Source organism: Leptopilina heterotoma, unplaced genomic scaffold (assembly GCF_015476425.1).
Source record: "Leptopilina heterotoma isolate Lh14 unplaced genomic scaffold, ASM1547642v1 Lhet_14, whole genome shotgun sequence".
Taxonomy (NCBI): Eukaryota; Metazoa; Arthropoda; class Insecta; order Hymenoptera; family Figitidae; genus Leptopilina; species Leptopilina heterotoma.
Genome location: NW_025110859.1, coordinates 1,767,956 through 1,788,155, shown reverse-complemented (window position 1 = coordinate 1,788,155; position 20,200 = coordinate 1,767,956). Strand labels below are relative to the sequence as shown.

At 23.3% G+C, this 20,200-nt stretch overlaps 1 protein-coding gene across 3 annotated transcripts in view; it reads right to left on the bottom strand.

The window, feature by feature from the left end:
• LOC122497950 overlaps positions 1-19,906 on the bottom strand; it is a 150,191-nt gene extending 130,285 nt beyond the window's left edge. For 2 of the 3 annotated variants that reach the window (XM_043605386.1, XM_043605385.1), the window contains exon 1: positions 19,315-19,906. The gene's annotated coding sequence lies outside the window, so the exon portion shown is untranslated. Of the gene's footprint in view, positions 1-787; positions 1,213-19,314 lie in introns of those variants that run through there. The other variant, XM_043605387.1, reaches the window with a different exon arrangement.
• Positions 19,907-20,200: the final 294 nt, after the last annotated feature.

The following is a 20,200-nucleotide window of genomic DNA, read 5'->3' as shown; positions in this document are numbered from 1 at the left end:
TTTATCAAATTCAATTATTTGTCAATTATTAAATTAAAATACTTTTAAAATTCGATTTGTTAATAAGTTTTTAATTAAATTCTTTAACAAATTTAATTATTTTCAATTGAATTTCACAAAATTTCTATTAATTCAATAATATTTTTTAAATTTATTTCTATATTTGAATCAGTGACTGATTTTTTACTATCAAATTAATTATTTTTAACTAATTCAAATTTAGAGAACAGTCAGGGTGTCTAACAAGGATTGAGAAAAAAATTCCCTGTCTTTTTAACTAATTTTATTTTTGCTTTTTTGGGCGAAAAATGTGGTAACAGACATATGTAACAATAAATTAATATCTAATGGTAGAAACAAACGATAATAAAAATCTTTTAATTTTTGTTAGATTAAAAAAATTTTTAATTAACAAAAAATTTTAATTTATATATAAATTTATAGAAATTTCCCTGACTTTGAATGAAATTCTCAGACATTCCCTGACCGTTAGACACCCTGACAGTATAAATATCTATAAAAATTGAAATAAAAAGCGATTTTTTAAAAACAAATTAAAATAATAAAACTTTTTTTAATTTGGTGAAAAAATTCCTGGTTATTTTCCGGTTAGTAGACACCCTGATTTAAATAACTACTCAGTGGAAAATGTATCGAAAATATGAATAAAACTAATTTTCAAATGCAAAATGAAAAATAACGGGAGTAATTCACTACTAAATATAGCAGCAGTTTGAAAAATAAAGAGAAAAATCGATTTTCCAATAAATGATACAAACAATCGTACCGGTCGTTGGTCCAAGAGAGCAAACGGGAATGCCCCGTGTGCTTCGGAGTCTATGGGCCACCAAGTGACGAAAAATCAATACGACACATGCGCGGTGGATCCTTGTTAATCGAGGGTTGCATTTCTATCCTTTCCTCCTTCAGCGAGGTCGTCTGACTTATGATATTATTGCCATTTTGTGGTGTCTACGGTTTTTTCATAGTACTCAGATTCTTTTTTTTTCTTCTTATTTTTCGACTCAAAAACCGGAAAAACTGTCGACATTTGCTGAACTTTTCGTTCCTTTCTCCTCTTCTCCTTCTTCTTCTTCTTCTTCTTGTAAGTGTATAATAACTAGACTTCCCGAGAATCGCAGAAACTTTGAATGCCTCTAATCCAAAGTCGAGCCACGTACGGGGTGACCCGGATTTTCAAGTCGTGAGAACGATTCGACGTCCTGGTCTCTTATCACGTGACACCGCACTCAATGACAACCTCGAAAATTGATGATGATGATGAAGAAGAAGGTGAAACGCATTACCCGCAACAAAGCATTAGCCCCTCAATTGGGATATGTAAATCTTCTTTCATTAATTTTACAGGAAACCAGACAATTGTACATACCTAAAACAGAAAATAAATCGTTCTTTTAGTTTGGATTTTTCTAAATGATCAAAATATTATTATTAACATATTATTCTTATTATTATTCTATATATATTATTATTAACTATTCATTAAACTATTAATAACTATTGTTACCTATTTCTTTATAAATTATTTCTTTGATATAATCCAGAAGTTTTGAATGTTCAAATGAACGAAATATTTTTTAAATAATATTTTTATAAATTACTGATTATAATAAGAATTAAAAAATTAAATTTTATATTTAGAAACATTATAATGACTTTCATTGTATAATGACGCAAAATTATTGTATTAAAAATTTAATTTGAAGTTGTTGTTATTTTCCAAAATTACTTTGAAATCAATAAATGAAATTAATTATTGAAAATACAGTTAAATTTTCTAATTTTATGAATCAGTTCAATATTTTATAAACCGATTGAAAAAATAATCTTTTAATTTAAATGTGAAAATAAAGTTATAAACGGAAAAATATTGTTATCAATTGTATGTTAAAATTTTTTCTACATTAAATTTCATTCTCTTTGAGTTGCAAAAAAAGCTTTGAAACGCGATTCTCTGTACATATATAGCTGTGTGAAAGTTTTTAAATGCACTTTCAAGTCTATACTTTATAATTTAAATTTGCCAACTTCTAGTAATGGAGGCAAAAACCTTTTTTCAATTTTTAATTCAATTACATAGAACAATGAATTTCTTTCTAGTGAGCAAAATTTTTTTTCTCCGTAACCAAATTAAAAATATTAGATTTATTTTATTATTTCCTATATAGAGAGAGTAAAATTAATAAATATATTTTTTTTCATTATTTCCCATAGAGAGGAAAATTAATAAATATTTTTATTACTTTTCAATTATATCCTGCAGAGTAAAATTAATAAACATTTTTATTATTTTTTAATTATTTCCTATAGATTAAAATAATGACTATTATTTTTAAAATATTTCGTAAAGCAAAATAAAAATAATAACTTTTGTATTTTTTTAATTATTTCCTATAGAGTAAAATTAATAAATAATAATTAAAATACTTTCTCATAAAATGAGAATATAAAATAACTGTAATAATATATGAAACAAATTAGATTGTTTTTATTCTACTTAAATATTATATTTTAGCATTAAATTTAATTTCGAGGGGAAAAATAATGGAAATGTTAATAAAATTCAGAGATCAGTTTCAATAAAATGCCGAAAGCAGAAAAAAATGTCAAGACTGAAGCACAAAGCGAATCTTTCATTATGTGACTCTAAACGTATAATTTTGGATCCCTTCGGTATAATTTTACGATATCATAAAGGATTCTACGTCCTAGAGAAGGCCAAAGTCATAAAAGAAACGTTTTCAACAGAAATGATGACAAAAACGACGAAAAATTAAAGAAAAATTAGTAAACTTTGTGGGAAAAAATATAAACTTAAACAGAACTATTTAAAATTCTATACAAAAAGAAGAAAACAAAGAAATAATAAAAATTAAAATGGATAAAAATATTTTTTAATTTGCAACTAGATTAAAAAAATTCGTTTTGTAATTCAAAAAAATTCAAAGGAATATTAAATTTTGTAAATTGAAGAAAATAAATATTTAAAACAACCCATTTTGAAATTAAAAAAAAATGGATTATTCAATTTTGTTAATTGAATAAATATTCAAAACAATTCATTTTTTAATTTAAAAAAATTAAATATTAAATTTGAAAATTTAATGAATTGAATAAATATTCAAAACAATTCATTTTGTAATTTAAAAAAATTAAATATTCAATTTGAAAATTAAATGAATTGAATAAATATTCAAAAGAAATGGAAAAATGAATTCAGCAAGTACTTATAACTACTATAATTTAACGAAAAAAGAGAACCAAAGAATTTTTGTCCTAATAGTTAAATAATGATCTCAAACGTTAAAGAAACCTATTAAGTAATAATAATCTTTTCAAAGTATAGACATTTTCACAAAAAGGATTACAGTTAATTCGAAAACAGTTATAATTACAACCTATATTACTTTTACCTCTTATCTATTTTGACAAAAAAAATTAATTCATAAGCATTAAAATTTCCTTTCTATTTTTCAAAGAAAGTACACATATTAAACATCTCGTTTACATTGTTCTTAATTTCTTATATAGTATAAATTTTCCAAAATGTAATTATAATAATATTTCAACTCAATGGTTATAAATGATCAAAAAATTTTTTCTTTCCTTTTTTTTCAACTTGTAAAAACATGCCTGAGTCTGTCAAAAGAGTCCATCTAATAAAGAAACGTGAGTGACACAAGAGAGAATGAGGGAAGATTAAGAATTAAAGTGCTCTGGGATTATTTCCTTCCTTTGGCATTTTAGACTAAAATTTTCTTTGCCGAATCAATATTATATAGTATATAGTCAAGAGTTAATCCCCTTTCACTGTCGATATATCAATGCCAAAAAAGAACTGGGCAGATGGACTCTAAAATTAACTTCGAAAAGTGGTCTTAAAGGATAAACCGATCGTATGAAAAACTATCCGTTCAATTTTTCACGGATGAAACATTGCACAAAGTCCAATTTAGAAATCAATATAACAACTTTTTTCTTTTTATAATCAAACGAAAATAAAACGAAAACATTTTTTTGTGGATAAAATAAGGAATTCTCTATCAAAGCATTTAATATTAAAATACATATAAATAAACGAAAATAAAAACAAAACCATTTTTTTCATTATATAATTTAATAATCGTTGTATTCCGGTAATCTGTTCGCAATCTAAAGTTGTAGTTGTTATTTGCTTTTTTGTCTCCTAACTTTTTAAAATAATTTTTCTTTTTAAATGTTTAAAATTTATAAATTAATGTACTGAAAATCATTAAATTCTTGTAAAGTATAATATTATAAAAAAAATTTAAACTTAATTGAATTCATTTCAAGAATTTTATTAACTTTTTTTCTATAATTGAATTCTTTCATAAAAAAATATATTTAAAATTGTACATATTGAAAAAATTTAATTCTTGGCAAGATTTTTATTAAAATTCTTCAAAATAATTGAATTGTTTTTAAGAATTTATTTCAATATTCTTGAAAATAGTGGAGTTTTTTTTAATAATTTTTAATGAAAATTTTTAAAGTAATTGGATTTTATGAAGAATTCAATTTTTTCAATAATTGTAATAAAATTCTTTGCAAAAAGTCAATTTATAAATAATAAAATTCTTATCAGAATTTCACTTATTTTCAATTTCATTTTTAAAGGATTTCTTCGAAAATTTCAATTATATCAATAAATAGTAAATTTTCCACATGAATTCAATTATGTATTTTAAATACAATTTTCATAAAATTTTCTCTCAAAAATTTACTTTTTTTTAAATTTTACAAAAAATCAATTATTTGCAGAAATAATACATTTTTTTGTCAGCGATTCAATTATTTTAAATAGTTTTAATAAACTTCTATTCAAGAATTCAATTATTTTCAGAAATAATTGAATTCTTTCGAGAAAATGTAATCAAAATTGTATTGAAAATAATTTAATTCTTGGCAAGATTTTTATTAGATTTCTTTAAAATAATGAACTTTTTTTTTTAATAATTTTTACTGAAAATTTTGAAAATAATTGGATTTTATGAAGAATTTCTTTCAAGTTTTTAAAATAATCGTGTTTATTATTAATTGTAATTAACAATTTTTCTATTAAAAAATATATTAAAATTATTCATAAAAAATTTAATTCTTTTGAACAATTTTATCACAGTTTTTGTAAATAATTACATTTTTCGTTTTTAAGAATTTCATTAAATTTCGTAAAAATATTGTAATTTTTAAAAACAATTTTAATTGAATTGTTTAGAAAAATTTTATCACAATTTTTAAAAATAATTGAACCTCTGTTAGAGAAATTTTATTAAAATTATCATGAATATAATTGAATTTTTTCCTAGAAATTTTATTAAAATTGTATTGAAAATAATTGAATTGTTTCGCAGAAATTTTTTATCAGAACTGTTGAAAATAATTGAATTTTTATTAAAACACTTGAAAATAATTTAATTTAAATAAAATTATTAAAAATAGGTAATTGTGTTCTTTCGAGAAATTTTATTAAAATTGTATGAAAATAATTGAATTCCTCCGAAACATTTCATTATTTATGAAAATAATTGAATTCCTTTGAAGGATTTTATTATTTATAAAAATATTTTAATTCTTGCGATGAATTTTGTTACATATTTATAAAAATAATTGAATTGTTTCGAAGAATTTTTTAATTTATAAAAATAATTGAATTGTTTCGAATAATTTTCTCTGACTTTTTGAAAATAAATGATTTTTTTGAAGGAATTTTATTAAAAATTTTGAAAATACTGATTTTTTCAAAAAAAAATTCATCAAAATTATTTAAAATAACTGAATTTATATTAAAATTCTTGAAAATATAACATTTTATAGTTTACAAAACAATAATAAACGAATACTGCGTTCCGCGCGTATAAATTTCCTAGTTCGATTATAAAACAAAATATTGAATTTCTTTTGTCTATTTTTGGCTAATTTGAAACATTCGACTCAAATTAATTTTTCAAAGAATGCTTTTAAATTCAATTTTTAAATTAAACTATCACAAATTTTTAGAGTTGAAATAAAAAAGAAACAATCGAAGAGCAAATAAAAACGAGAGCGTTAATAAACGATATAATAAGAAAATATCAAAGAGCTGTGAGTATATAAGAGAAAATGGCAAATAACGGGAATAAAAGGCACAAAGAAAGAAAAAAAAAAAAAAAGAGGAAGAAATTCAGAAACGCAACTCGAAAGGTCTTTGGGTCCCGTGAGACGATTTGAGGGTGAGGTATTTGGGATTTCTGAAACGAGGGTCGAATCCAAGAGAAATCCAGAGAATTCGTTGAAATTGAAGGCTACGAATATGAGGCAGTCTCTCTTTCCCTTGAAATTCTATAGACAAAAGCGCGTTTTCCCCTTTTTCGTCCATCACCGAATTGGATAACTTTAGACATTAGCGGAATTCATTATCAGAAATATAGAGAAAGAGAAAAAAGTTATCTCTCATACAAATAACGAGAAGAATCTCCCGAATATTTAATTATCTCTTTTTTCTAATATTTTCTAATATTATCTGCTTTTTCTCATTAATTTTAATTGTGAAAACTAATTTTAATCCACGAATAAAAATTTTCTAGCCTCTTGGTGGAGTTTCTATTCACTGCTGCAAATTTCCCATTTAAATTTAAGAATCAAAAACATGATCCCCTTTTTCTCATTAATTTTAAAACTCACAAAAGAAGTCTCCTTTTTATTTGAGAAACAATTTTTCCATTGGAAATTTAGAAGAGAAATTTATAACTTCTATATTGATAAATTTCAAAGGGACCCATTGAAATTTGGGAAAACAAACCGTTAAATGAAACCACAATGGTTAATTCGATAGAGAATTTGGTGTAATTGCAAGAATTTGTGAAAGTCAGCAGGGTCAGAGGGAAAAAGGATCTAATAGTAACTGCTGCGATCATAAAATAAGATCTTATATTGCTTATAGTCGAGGGTGGTATAAAAGGTACGTGGGGTGAATTCAAAGAGCGAGTCGTGAGTCAAAGTAAATCCAGTGCAATGAAACCATTGTTAGTGGGGCTCTCCCTTTAAATCTCCCTCTCTCCCTTCCATTCAAACCAAATTTCCCATCTCGTGCCCGCACATTTAATTTTTCAAGACACATGCTCCCTGCAAACTGCATTTCCTTATCTCTCATTTAATTAAACGAAAGAAATTTATTCCTATCCGCCGCATGATACAAAACGAAATTGTCGAATTCGTTAATTGCCATAACAGAAAATTCAGACTTCTCAATGGAAAGTTGAATCTAAAACGAAAAATAAGAAATTAATAATATTAACAAAATCATAATAATGAAAACAGGGCTAGAACCAGTAAAAGTATTTCAAAATACGGACTTTACTGACTAAAATATAACCAGTCCGAGTCAGATTAGAGAAAATTTTACTTAAAACTATAAATTAAATTTTTCATAACTATAAAACATGAAGATATCGATAACTAAGTGATCGATTTCTTTATGTTTTATAATAATTAAAGATGACCGAGTGATAAAAACATTATCAATTCAATTATTTACAAGAATTTTTAACTAAAATTCTTCTTTAAATCGATTATTTTTAATAATTTTCGAAAAATTTCTTTAAAAATTTTCAAATTCCTTTGTTTACAATATTCAATTTTACGAAATTTCATTTATTCGCAAATTCATTATTTAAATAAATATTAAAAACTAAAAACTTAAAATAATATTTTAAAAAATTCAATTAAACTTTTTCAAAAAAATAATTTCAAAATTCAATTATTTTTAAAAATTCACGCTATATTGCTTTTAATATTCAATTATTATCTAAAATTTTAACTGAAATTAATTTTTAAATCAAATTTTATTAGAAAATTCTACTAGAATTCAATTATTAAAATACAAAATTAAATGATTTATTGAATAATTGAATGTTTTTTAAAATTTGATTACCATAAAGAATCTTTATCAACAAATTTTTAAATAATTGAATTCTATCAACGAATTTTAATAAAACTTTTAATTGTAATTACATTTTTTTGTTCGTGTTTTTAACTAAACTTCTTCTATAAATCCATTATTTTTAATAATTTTTGAAAAAGTTCTTTAAGAATAATTTTCAAATTCATTTGTTTACAATTCAATTTTACAAAATTTCAATTATTCGTAAATTCTTCAATTAAATATATATTAGAAAATAAAAACTTTAAATAATTTTTAAAAAAAAGAATTATTAGTTACAAATATGAAAAATTCAGATTTTCAAAGATTTTAATTAGAAACTTTTTTAAAATTCAATTATTTATAAAAATTCGTGCTATAATGCTTTTAATATTCAATTATTATGTAAAATTTTAACTAAAATCCATTTTTAAATCAATTCTACTAAAATTTAATTACTTAAATACAGAAATAACAATTTATTGAATAATTGTATATTTCTTAAACTAGAATTCTCATAAAGAATTTTATCTATAAATTTTTAAATAACTGAATTTTTTTGACGAATTTTAATAAAAATTTTAAGAACTCTTTCGAAGAATTCGATTACAATTGTATTAAAAATAATTGAAATTCTGCAATGAGTTTTATTATTTATGAAAATAATTGAATTCCTAAAAAGAATTTTATTATTTACGAAAATAATTGAATCCCCGTAAAAATTTTATTTTTTATGAAACTAATTGAATGATTACGAAAAAATGTATAAAAAAATTGTAAATAATGAAAGTACCTAATGAAAATAATATAAACAGATAATATTATATTAAAAAATTCAATTATTTTCATAAATTATAATAAATTTCTTGTCATGAATTAAATTATTCACAGTAGAATTTTTATAAAATTTCTCCAAAGATTTCAATTATTTTCAAAAATTATTATAAAATTCTGGAAAAAATTGAATTATTATTAAATAAAAAATTATTATTTTCAAAAATCTTATTGAAATTCAATAATTCAATACTTTAAAAAAAAGAAAAAAGTAGTTTATTTAAGGGGTTAAACCACTCTAGAGCGTCAAAAAGAGGTTCTAATTTCAACATTTTTTTAAAAGAAAAGTTTAAAAGTAATGAGAAATATGTTTACATATCTCTATCAGGTACACTTTAAAGAGAACATAATATACTTTATAAATTTTTTTTTGTTTAAAAACTGCAGATGTACATGTACGTGATGGAAACCCTTTGTAAAAAGAAATCCTTCGCGGCCGGAAAGGTTTTTGGTACAATTTTCAACCTAGAACAGAAAACAAATTTTTTTCTATTTTTACATCTCAATAGCTAGAGAAAGACGTAGAGGATTTTTTTTATGTTGCATATTTCTTTAGTTATAAACAATTTAGTGCCTATTTTTTTCAGTCAAAAATTCAGTTTTTCTATAAAATGTTCACCATTTTTGCAAAAATCGATTTAAAAAAAATCCCCTACGACTTTCTCTAGCTTTTGAGATGTAAAAATAGAAAAAAATTTGTTTTCTGTTCTAGGTTGAAAATTGTACCAAAAACCTATTTCCGGCCGCGAAGGATTTCTTTTTACAAAGGGTTTCCATCACGTACATGTACATCTGCAGTTTTTAAACAAAAAAAAATTTATAAAGTATATTATGTTCTCTTTAAAGTGTACCTGATAGAGATATGTAAACATATTTTTCATTACTTTTAAACTTTTCTTTAAAAAAATGTTGAAATTAGAACCTCTTTTTGACGCTCTAGAGTGGTTTAACCCTTTAATTCAGTGTAAAGTAGTTTATTTTGTATTTCCCTGATTCTTCACTGATTTCTAAATTCAATTAAATCAAAACTTGAATAATTTTGTTAAAAAAATATTTAAATACTTCTTATTTAAATCACGGGAATAAATAAATAATTAAAATAAATATAAATAAATAATTAAATTTAATCACAGGAAATAAAGTTCAAAAAATTTCAACTTCTGAAGTTTAGTAATTTCTAAAAATTACAACTATAACCCTTCCAAACTTTAATTATTTTCTATAATTTTTAACTAAACTTCATCTCTCAATCAATTATCTATATTAATTTTTAATAATTTTCTAAAAGTTCTTCGAGAATTCAATAAATTTAAATACAAAATTTCAATTTTTTATAATAATTGAAACTGTACATTTTTCTTTTTAAAAATATTAAGGTAGAATATTTTCAAACATTTTAATAAAGAAATTCTTAATATTAATTTTTTAAAAATATTTTTTGAATAAATTTTGAAAGACAATAGTTTTACGATTATATACAATTAAACAACGTCCAAAAAATTGAAATTAGGTAAAATGTTTTAAAAAGTAATTGGTAAAATCTTTGAAAAATAATTGAAACTTGGTAAAATCTTTTAAAAATAATTTAAATTTGATAAAATCTTTTAAAAATAATTGAGTTTTTAAAAAATGTGGTATTTTGTCGCAAAATTTGTAATAAAAAGTCGAAAAAGTCGCAATTTTTTTAATATCGTTAAAATTCGCATTATTTGAAAATAGTCGAAAAAAGTCGAAAAAATCATAATATCCGAGGCCTGCGATTATTTTAAAACTTGAAAGAAATTCATCTAGAAAATCAATTATACTTTTAAAATTTTCAATTGAAATTATTAAAAAAACTCCAGTTTGTTAAAAAAAAAAATTCAAAGAAATATTTTAACTCAAACCAATAATTCATAATATCATTCCAAAATAACTACAAATTATTCCAAATTGACAATTTTTGTTTTCAAATTTCCCTATTCGTAATATATTTTATACGCAGGAGAAATTAATAAAACGGGGCAATTGATAATTTGCAGACTGTTATTTCCGAAGACAGTAGGATAATTTAATGACGTGAAACACGCAAATTTCAACTGGTATGGTTGACACGGAATTGAATTCAAAGCATCTCTGGATCTCAAATGAATCTAATTATCCTATACGATAAATGAAGGAATGAAAATTGAAGAAACATGCGTTTTTTTAAATAATAAAATATAAACATATATATAAGTCGAAAAATTCCTCGAGAAATAATTTTCTAACACATTGAAAAATTTTCCAATTTTCACCCTTCAAATTCAATTATCCTTTAATTTCAGTTTATCGCGTCTAATTTCATTAAAAAGCAATTTCGAGTGTTGTTAATTTAGAAATCGTCGAGAAGAAGAAGAAAAAAAAATTCCTCGACAATCAGAAACTGAATTTTCAGTAGTCAAAATAAAGAGTAGAACAGTTTTTAAAAAAAAAAAGTATTTTTTTTTTGAAAAAACTTATTCAAGTTAAAAAAAATTCGGGAATTAAATACGTGTTTAATATTCAAATAAATATTCAATTACTCAAATATTTAACTAAATTAACGTTTAGTTGAATAAATATTCAATTAAATAAATATTTAATTGACTGAATATTTAGTTGAATAAATATTCAATTAAATAAATGTTTAGTTGAATAAATATTCTATTAAATAAATATTTAGTCCAATAAATATTCAATTAAATATTTTGTTAAAATAGTTGAATAAATTAAATAAATATTTAATTAACGAATTATTTGACCAAATACATATTTAATTACTCCGAACGACTTTTTAATTAAAATTAATTTCCAAGAAAAAAAATCAATTTAGACCGAAAAAAATTATATTAAGTATAAAAATTGCCAACTCATTTTGAAAACTACATATGCGAGGAGAAAGAAATTTGCATATTGTATGTACTGTACATATTTCAGCTAAACACGAAGAGGCAATCTTGATAAATTTTATGAATTTTCTATGAATCATCATTTGGATAAGTAATTTGACCCTGAAATAGAAACGACCTACAACCGGTCTGGTAACCTATAACCTCGAGACTGAAAGGCTTAAAAGAATCTTTAAACGAATTAGCGTGTTTTGTGCCGGTTTTCGCCAAGTAACATACACACAACATTGGAATAGGCGGAAAAAAATGCCACTTTGGTATATTATATAGGAGAGGATTAGACGCACGTAACTGACTTCGGTCTTAATTGGCCTAGAATGTCGACTCTCGAGACACCTCGTCGCGAGCGTTGGTCGATGATATAAATAATTAGAAATTTTACACTGTTACATCTCCATTAGACTTTTTAATCAATTTACGACTCTAGTCGCCTCTTTGGTCACAAAGGGCAAAAGGATCGTAAAAAAAATCCATTCAAACATTCGTGGGAGTTATTTTACAGTGCAACAAATTTACTCATAATATTCATACTCATCATACTCATATTCAAGTCATTTAATAAAAAAATTCTAATTATTCAATTGTTTATCCACTTTTTTTTAATAATTATCTATGTCAATAAAAGTCATTATTATTTCATTAAATTATAATTTAATTATTTTAATGGATAAAATAATCGATCAATAATAAAATGTTTCAAAAATTCTGATCGTTCATAAAAAAGAAATATTTTTTCATTATGATTTCATAAATTACTCACTGAAATATAAATCAAAAACTAATTCAGGGTTGCTACGTTTTTGCTCTTTTCAAATTCCCTGACTTTTCCAGGTTTTCCAGGTTAAGAAACGGAATTTTTCCAAGTTTTTAAAACGAAAATTATTCAAACACATCAATAACTTCATTTTTAAATAAATATTTAATCATTTTTTTTTATAGAAATTAAGATATTAAAAAATTTAAAATTCAATAACATATATGTAATAATTAAAATTGTTTCTGAAACTTCTTCAACAATTATTTTCATCATTACGATTATTCATTTCTAGAATTTTCAACTAAAATTCTTCTTTAAGTCAATTTTTTTTAAATAATTTTAAAAAAAGTTATTTGTGAATTATCAAATTCTTTTGTTTACAATATAATTTTACGAAATTTCTATTATTCTGACATTCTTCAATTAAATATATTAGAAATTAAAAACTTCAAATCCTAATTTTAAAAATTCCATTAAACTTATTGAGAAAAATTAATTAAGAATACTTAATTAAAAGTATGAAAAGTTCAAATTTTCAAAGATTTTAATTTGAAATTCATTTTTAAATCAATATTTATTGAAAAATTCTACGAGAATTCAATTATTTTAATACAAAAAGAAATAATTTATTGAATAATTGAATGTTTCTTAAAATTGAATTTTATTATTTTTGAACAATATAATAATATTCTCTTGAAAATAATTGAATTTCTGCAATAATTTGTAACTTTTACAAAATTTAATTTTTTTGTTTGTGTTTTTAACTAAACATCTTCTATAAATTCATTATTTTTAATACTTTTTGAAAAAAAATCCACAATTAAACTTTCTTAAAAACATTAATTTCACAGAATTGTTAATTAAAAATATGAAAAATTTAGATTTTCAAAGATTTTAATTTGAAACCTTTTCAAAATTCAATTATTTCTAAAGATCCACGCTCTAATGCGCTTTTAATATTCAATAATAATCTAAAATGTTAACTGAAATCCATTTTTAAATCAATTTTTATTAGCAAAGAAATAATTGAATGTTTCTTAAAATTGAATTCTTATTAAGAATTTTATCAACATTATTTTAAATAATTGAATTCGTTCGACGAATTTTAATAAAATTTTTAAGAATAATTACATTTTTCGAGGAATTCGATTAAAATTGTATTAAAAATAATTTAATTTCTGCCAAAAATTTTATTAAAATTTTTGAAAATAATTGTATTTCGGAGAAAAATTTTATTATTTATAAAGATAATTGAAAGTTTGACGAGAATTTTTGTAAATTCTTAAACATAATTGGATTTCTGCAAAGAATTTTATTAAAATTATTTTGAAAAAAATTGGATTATTACGTAAAGAACTGCATTAAAATTTTTGAAAATAATTTTATTTTTTAAAGAAATTTAATTAAAAATTTATTGACAATAATACTTAAATTCTAATAAATAAATTGTAGCAAAGCAAAGGTTATTAAAATAATTAAATTTCTTTGATAAATTTTAATAAAATTTTTTAGAATAAAACTTTTTTCGAGGAATTTCATATTAAAATTTTATCAAAAATAATTGAAATTCAGCATTGAGTTTTATTATTTATGAAAATAATTGAATCCCTGTAAAAAATGTTATTATTTATGAAAATAATTGAATAATATATGAAAATAATTTGTAAATAATTGAATTTCTGTGAAATTTTTATTATTCATGAAAATAATGAAATGTTTGCGTAGAATTTTATTAAAATTTTTTCAACTAATTTTATTATTATAATCATTGAATTGAGAAAAGTTTTTGAAAATAATTAAAATTTTGTCAAGAATTTTATTAAAATTTTTGAAAATAATTGAATTTCTGCAATCATTTGTAATATTGCTTCAAAATTCAATTTGTTTGATTGTTTTTAACTAAAATTCTACTATAAATCCATTATTTTTAACAAAACTAGTTAAATATACATTAAAAAATATAATATAACTAATTTCAGAAGAATTTTTGTTTTAAAATTTTTTTTTAAGGATTGTCACCGGCAATATAAGGAAATGAGAGACAATTATAAAAATTTGACAGTTTAATCTTTATATTATTTTAGAAACATATGATTTTTTTCAGAATTTTTTACCACGTAGTTTTTTCTTAAAAAAATAAAATAAATTTGCAATTTAACATAGGCTCTTATGGGAGCTCAGATAAATCTTAGAAAAAAAGTGTGAAGGAAATGAGAGAAAATTCTGTGGTTTTGTATATGGATAGACAATGTCAAAAAGTTTAAACTGGAAGATTTTAGAAAAAGTTTACCGCAGATTTAATGAATAAATAATTATTAAAGTTTTAGTTTTCAGAACAGTAATAATTGTATAAGTATCAAACACAAAAACACATGAAAATGTGGCAACATCGCAACATCGCAACAACACACAACCTCAAAAAAATACAAATTTGATCTGTACATTTGAAATTAATAATATTCCTTAAACATAAGTTGATAACTGTTATGTTTCTTTTGCATCATAATTATATTCTACATTTGTTTATTGTAATTTTCGTGTTCTCAACACTAAAAAATTTGAGGTTAACCTCTGACAATATACTATATTCCAGTCGTACCAACCATATGTCGACTATGTTGTGTAATGGTTTTTAGCACTTTTTCAAAAAATTAATTAAATACATTTTTTAATATTTTAGTCTTGAAAAAATTTTATCATTAATTTTTACATCTTTTTTGAATGTTTTTTTTTCTTTAAATAAAATAAATATATAGGATTTTTGATTAAAATTATGAAACTGAAATTTTTTTGAGGTTGCAAACATGCAAGATTTTACATGGGAGTAATGGGAGCAATCCCCTTGCCCCTCACCACAGCTGTGACAATCCTTAAATCTATGTTTTTTTATATTTCTAATTAAATTCATTTAAAATTGGAATAAATTTTACAAAATTTTAAATCAAAACCTTTTGAAGTTCATCTAATTATGAAAATTGTAAACGCAATTCTTTTAAAATTCTTGAAATTCTTGAAATCTTTTAAAAAAGATTTTGTTTATTTGAACTTTCAGAACTTCAGGGAAATGTTAATAAAAATAATTTAAATATTAACATAAATTCAAATAAATAGTAAAAATAATTTCAGAAAGAAACCAAATTTGTTATAAAAATCATTAACGATTATATAATTGTTTAAATTGAAAAAAGAAACGAAAAAAAAAAATTATTTGACAAAAATAAAATGAAAATAATTTAAATTTTACTAACAAATTCAAATAAATACTAAAAATTATTCCGAAAAGTAACCAATAATTGTCTCAACAAATATAGAAGCGAAAAAAAATTATTTGACAAAAAAGAACGAAAATAACTTGAATATAAATAAAAAATTCGAATAAATAGATACTACAAATAATTCTGGAAATTAACCAAAAAAGTTCAAAATCGTTAACATTGGCGACATTGACTAACTAATTGCCTCAATAAAATATAGAAACAGTAAAAAACATATTATTCGACCAAAAGAAATCAACTAAAGCAACTTTCTTTTTAAAATTGCATTTTCAACTTTTATTTTTGTTTCTTTTGAAAAGCTTTACTTCATTGTAAACTTTATTGACGAATTGTGTACTTTATCGATTTGACACGGTTAAAATAAACAAATAGAGAAAAAGAAGGAAAATTGCAAAAAGAAGAGAAACAAAATTATAAACAAACATTTAGGAAGATTATTTTTTTTTAAATTTCTACGAAAGAAAAGAAAATATTTTATGCTTCTTTTTCTGCAAGTAGATAAAAAATTCTGAATGGTAATTTTATGTTAATGAAAATCCGCGAATATTGTTACTTTATCGCTTGCGTAACAATATAAGTTTTCGAGAGGGGAAAACTATCGAGTTACTTTACAAGTAGCAGTATGCATCTGCTTTATGTACAATTTTACTTCTCATGTGCATATTTGTGACGCCACAATTTCAAGGTGAACTAAACCACTTTTTAACACGTGATATTAGTTCCTCTGGAAATACCCTTCAAATATTTATCTATTAATAGTTTGTTAGAAAGAGTGAAGAAAGTGGCGTCGCGATAAAAGCATAATAAAAAATTTTGTTATTAGAGAAACGGATTTTTTTTACTTTTTACTTAAAAGTCATTTTTTTCTGTTTCTTTGTCTCAAATATTTTTTATTGTTTCTATATGAAAGCAAAAAAGGGTAAATAAAAAGAGAATAATGAATAAAAAAGTAAATAATGAATGCGAATAAGTAAAGAAGCTGAAAGTAAATAAAAGATTAATAATAAATGTGAATAAATAAAAAAGAGAAAATAATTCATAATAAAAAAACGAAAATTTAAAACAAAAAAAAGTTCTGTACCTTTTAATTAATAAAGATTTAAGTTCATATTCGACAATTTTTTCCTTTTTTAGAATAAAAAATGTTGGTTTGTGGCCTTCTCTTTTTATTTATCGTCCCCTAAAAATTCTCTTGCAGCGAAAATACCTCGTAAAAGTCTCAAAGAAAAGGTTTTCAAACACAATGTCTTAGCAAGAAACCAATTGGTCTGCGTATATTGCGTTTAAAAGCACTTAAAATCAACGAGAGAAATCTAAAAAGGAAACCTTCCATTTTCTAAAATTTATATTATTCGCTTTTTTCTCTGTATAAAAAGAAACTCAACAAATTTATATTTTTGTCCCGAGTGTGTTATATGTTTGTATTCTAAAACATTTCAATTTTAATTTGTTTTCAAAAATAATATTATTTAAGTTTTAAGAGACCCTGAGTCGAAAATATATATAGCAGCTGAAAACTTTACAGACATTTAGAAATTTTTACGAGAGAGAAAGATTTTTTCCATGTTTCCTTTGTCTAGTGTAAAAATTTGTATTTATTTATTTAATTTATCAACATATATTTGTTATTTATTATTTATTATTTTTTGTTTTTTGTCTTGAAAAAGTTTTATTTTCTTTTCTTTTAATGAAGTTACTCGAATTTTAATTAACAGAAAAAAATTAAATTATCTTCCGTTTAAAAATTCCAAGTTAATGTCAATATGAGAAGAATGTCATTTTATCAACTTGTCGGTTTAACAAAAGCACGAGCCACCTGTTAATGAAAAAAAAAATATTAATTATACGAGATTCTGAAATTTTTTACAGCGGCAAAATTAACAGAAAATGATTCTTTGAAATTTCTTTCTTTCGTAATACTCAAAATAAGTAGGTTTTAATTATATATTAACAATATTGGAGTAGATAGTTTTCAATGTACGTAAACTTTTATTTTTAAATGGACATTTATTGTATTATAAATGAAATGTTTATAAATAAATTCAATTATTTTACCAAAAAAATTAAATTTTACAAAATCATATTTTTGTTTCCGATTTAAATATACTTTTAGTAATTTTTTAAAATTAAAAAATATTTTCTAATTATATTTTCGAACGGAAGATAAATTTTTTTTTGTGTGAAATTAACAATGAAATTATTTGATTAATAAAATTAAATTAAGATCCAATTTTTAATTTCCAATTTAAATAATTTTCTAATTTTTTAAAACTCTAAAAAATATTTTTTACATTGAATTTTCAAGAAGAAATGAAAGTTTTGTTAACTTTTGAAATAATCAATGAAATTATTTTACCCAAAAAAATTAATTAAGATCCAATTTCTGATTTAAATACTTTTGTAATTTAAAAAAAAATCTAAAAAATTGTTTTCAAATCAAATTTTTAAACGGAAGATAACATTTTGTCTCGTAAAGTTAACAATGGAATTTTTTTACCAAAAAAATTGAATGAAAATCAAATTTCTGATTTAAATACTTTTAGTAATTTTTTAAAACTAAAAATATTTTTGAAATTGAAATTTCAAACGGAAGATAAAGTTTTCTCTCATGAAATCTGTGCGTTAAAATTGAAAAGATTCTTAATTACTTAACTAAAAATGTATAAAAGGAAAAGACTCCAGAAACTTATGTGACATTTTAAATTATCTCTTGTTTCAAAGGGCAATGAAGAATGTCATAAAACTGGTTTTAAATAAAATTCTAAAAGCCCTGCTTTTATATTATACAGTTCCGGCCAGAGTTTATGCGCGAAGCTTTTACAACCATGCGAATATTACTTCCCTGAAATTACCAGAATTTTTCTATTCACATTCTCAGATCATTATGGAAATCTTTTCAATTTTAGACACACTAAAATTTTGTTACTTTTTCCTTTAACAGTGTAAAGCCAAAAGAAAAATCTAAAAAATAATTCAAGTCAAATTTTTGAAAACTAACTTTCTATAACAAAATTTAATTTAAAAATGAATGAATTGATTTAATATATTGAATTAATTGAATTAAATTAATTAAATTTAATAATTAATAGTTAAAATAAATAATTTTTCAAGAATATTAAATACAAATAACTCGTTTTACAAAACTAGTTTTCCTAATGACTCGTAATTGAGTTTCATAGAAAATAAAAAAAACTCCCCACTGAGAATGAAAAATAAACGAAGGATCGTGTTATCAGAACGAATAGTCCTTTTCTTGACCTACATCGATCCATCCTGTGACCTAAATTTTGCCAAAAACCCGGAAACTCTACGTCAATAAAAAAACAAAAAACAAAAATACTACAATTAATTTTTTAACAATTGATACGAATTTTTTTAATTGAAATTTTGAAAATAGATTTTAAAGGACTCTCTTAATAAAGTCTCCTAATGTAATTTTACACCGCAAAATGAAAGAAGAGTCGAAAAAACAATTTCCGGAAACAATACGTGTTACAAGGTCAACAAAGAAGACCCTCAATTTCCTCAAATTCCTCGACAAACACAAAACTGTCAAAATATGAAAAAAAAAAAAAAACAAGGAAAAATTTGCTAACCAACCTGAAGATGTCGAAGGGTTTGTCACGTCCCACGTTGAACAGCTGATCGTGATTGTCGCTCCTTCGAAGTCACCCTGGAGCTAACCTCTTTAAATCCCACAGACCTCCTCCAAAAAGGAAAAAAAACCGAGAAGACGATTTCTCCAATTTCAAGGATGGACTCTTCCCTCACCGTAATTGATATCCTTTTATTCGTGTTGATCCTTTTTGAGTTGCTCTCGACCCACTGAACCGCGTTGTTGCCAAGCGAGGAAGACGTCGTAACCCAATTTTATTCCAGGAGAATTTGTCATCATTTTCCTGTAATTTATCACACAAACACACAAGAACTGGAGAAAAAAAAATTGCACTTCCTTGTGATCGTCGTCGAGAATGGCTCACCCAATTGACTCCGTGAGAATTGTGAATAACGCGATTGGTGGATTACACGCACACACCACCCGGGTGGAAGGACTGCGGCGTTTTGCACACACTTTTGTGTATATAATATCCCCAGAAGACGCAAGTGTATCAGACCCGGTGTCCTTTGTCACTGATCGGCATTCTTTGTCCCTTGTGACAATACAAGTCTAAGAGTCATATTCTCCCTAAAACATGTTTTGGTTTTATCTGCCAGTCACAATTTTTATTTATGTGAGAGACGAGATGGGGGCGTATAATGAAAAACACCACTCTCTACTCCCTTTAAATGAAAAGGAGAGAAACGTACCTGTTACCAACGATTCTGAAACGATACTGCAGCTCTCTCTCAATATCCATGTGCCGCGCGCAGACGCGGATTGTTTGCTGACTTTCCGAGCGTCCCGGGCGCTCATCTACAGAGAGATACACTCTTGTCATTTTCTTCAAAGCGCTACATTCGAAAAATCGGAAAAATCATTAGACAA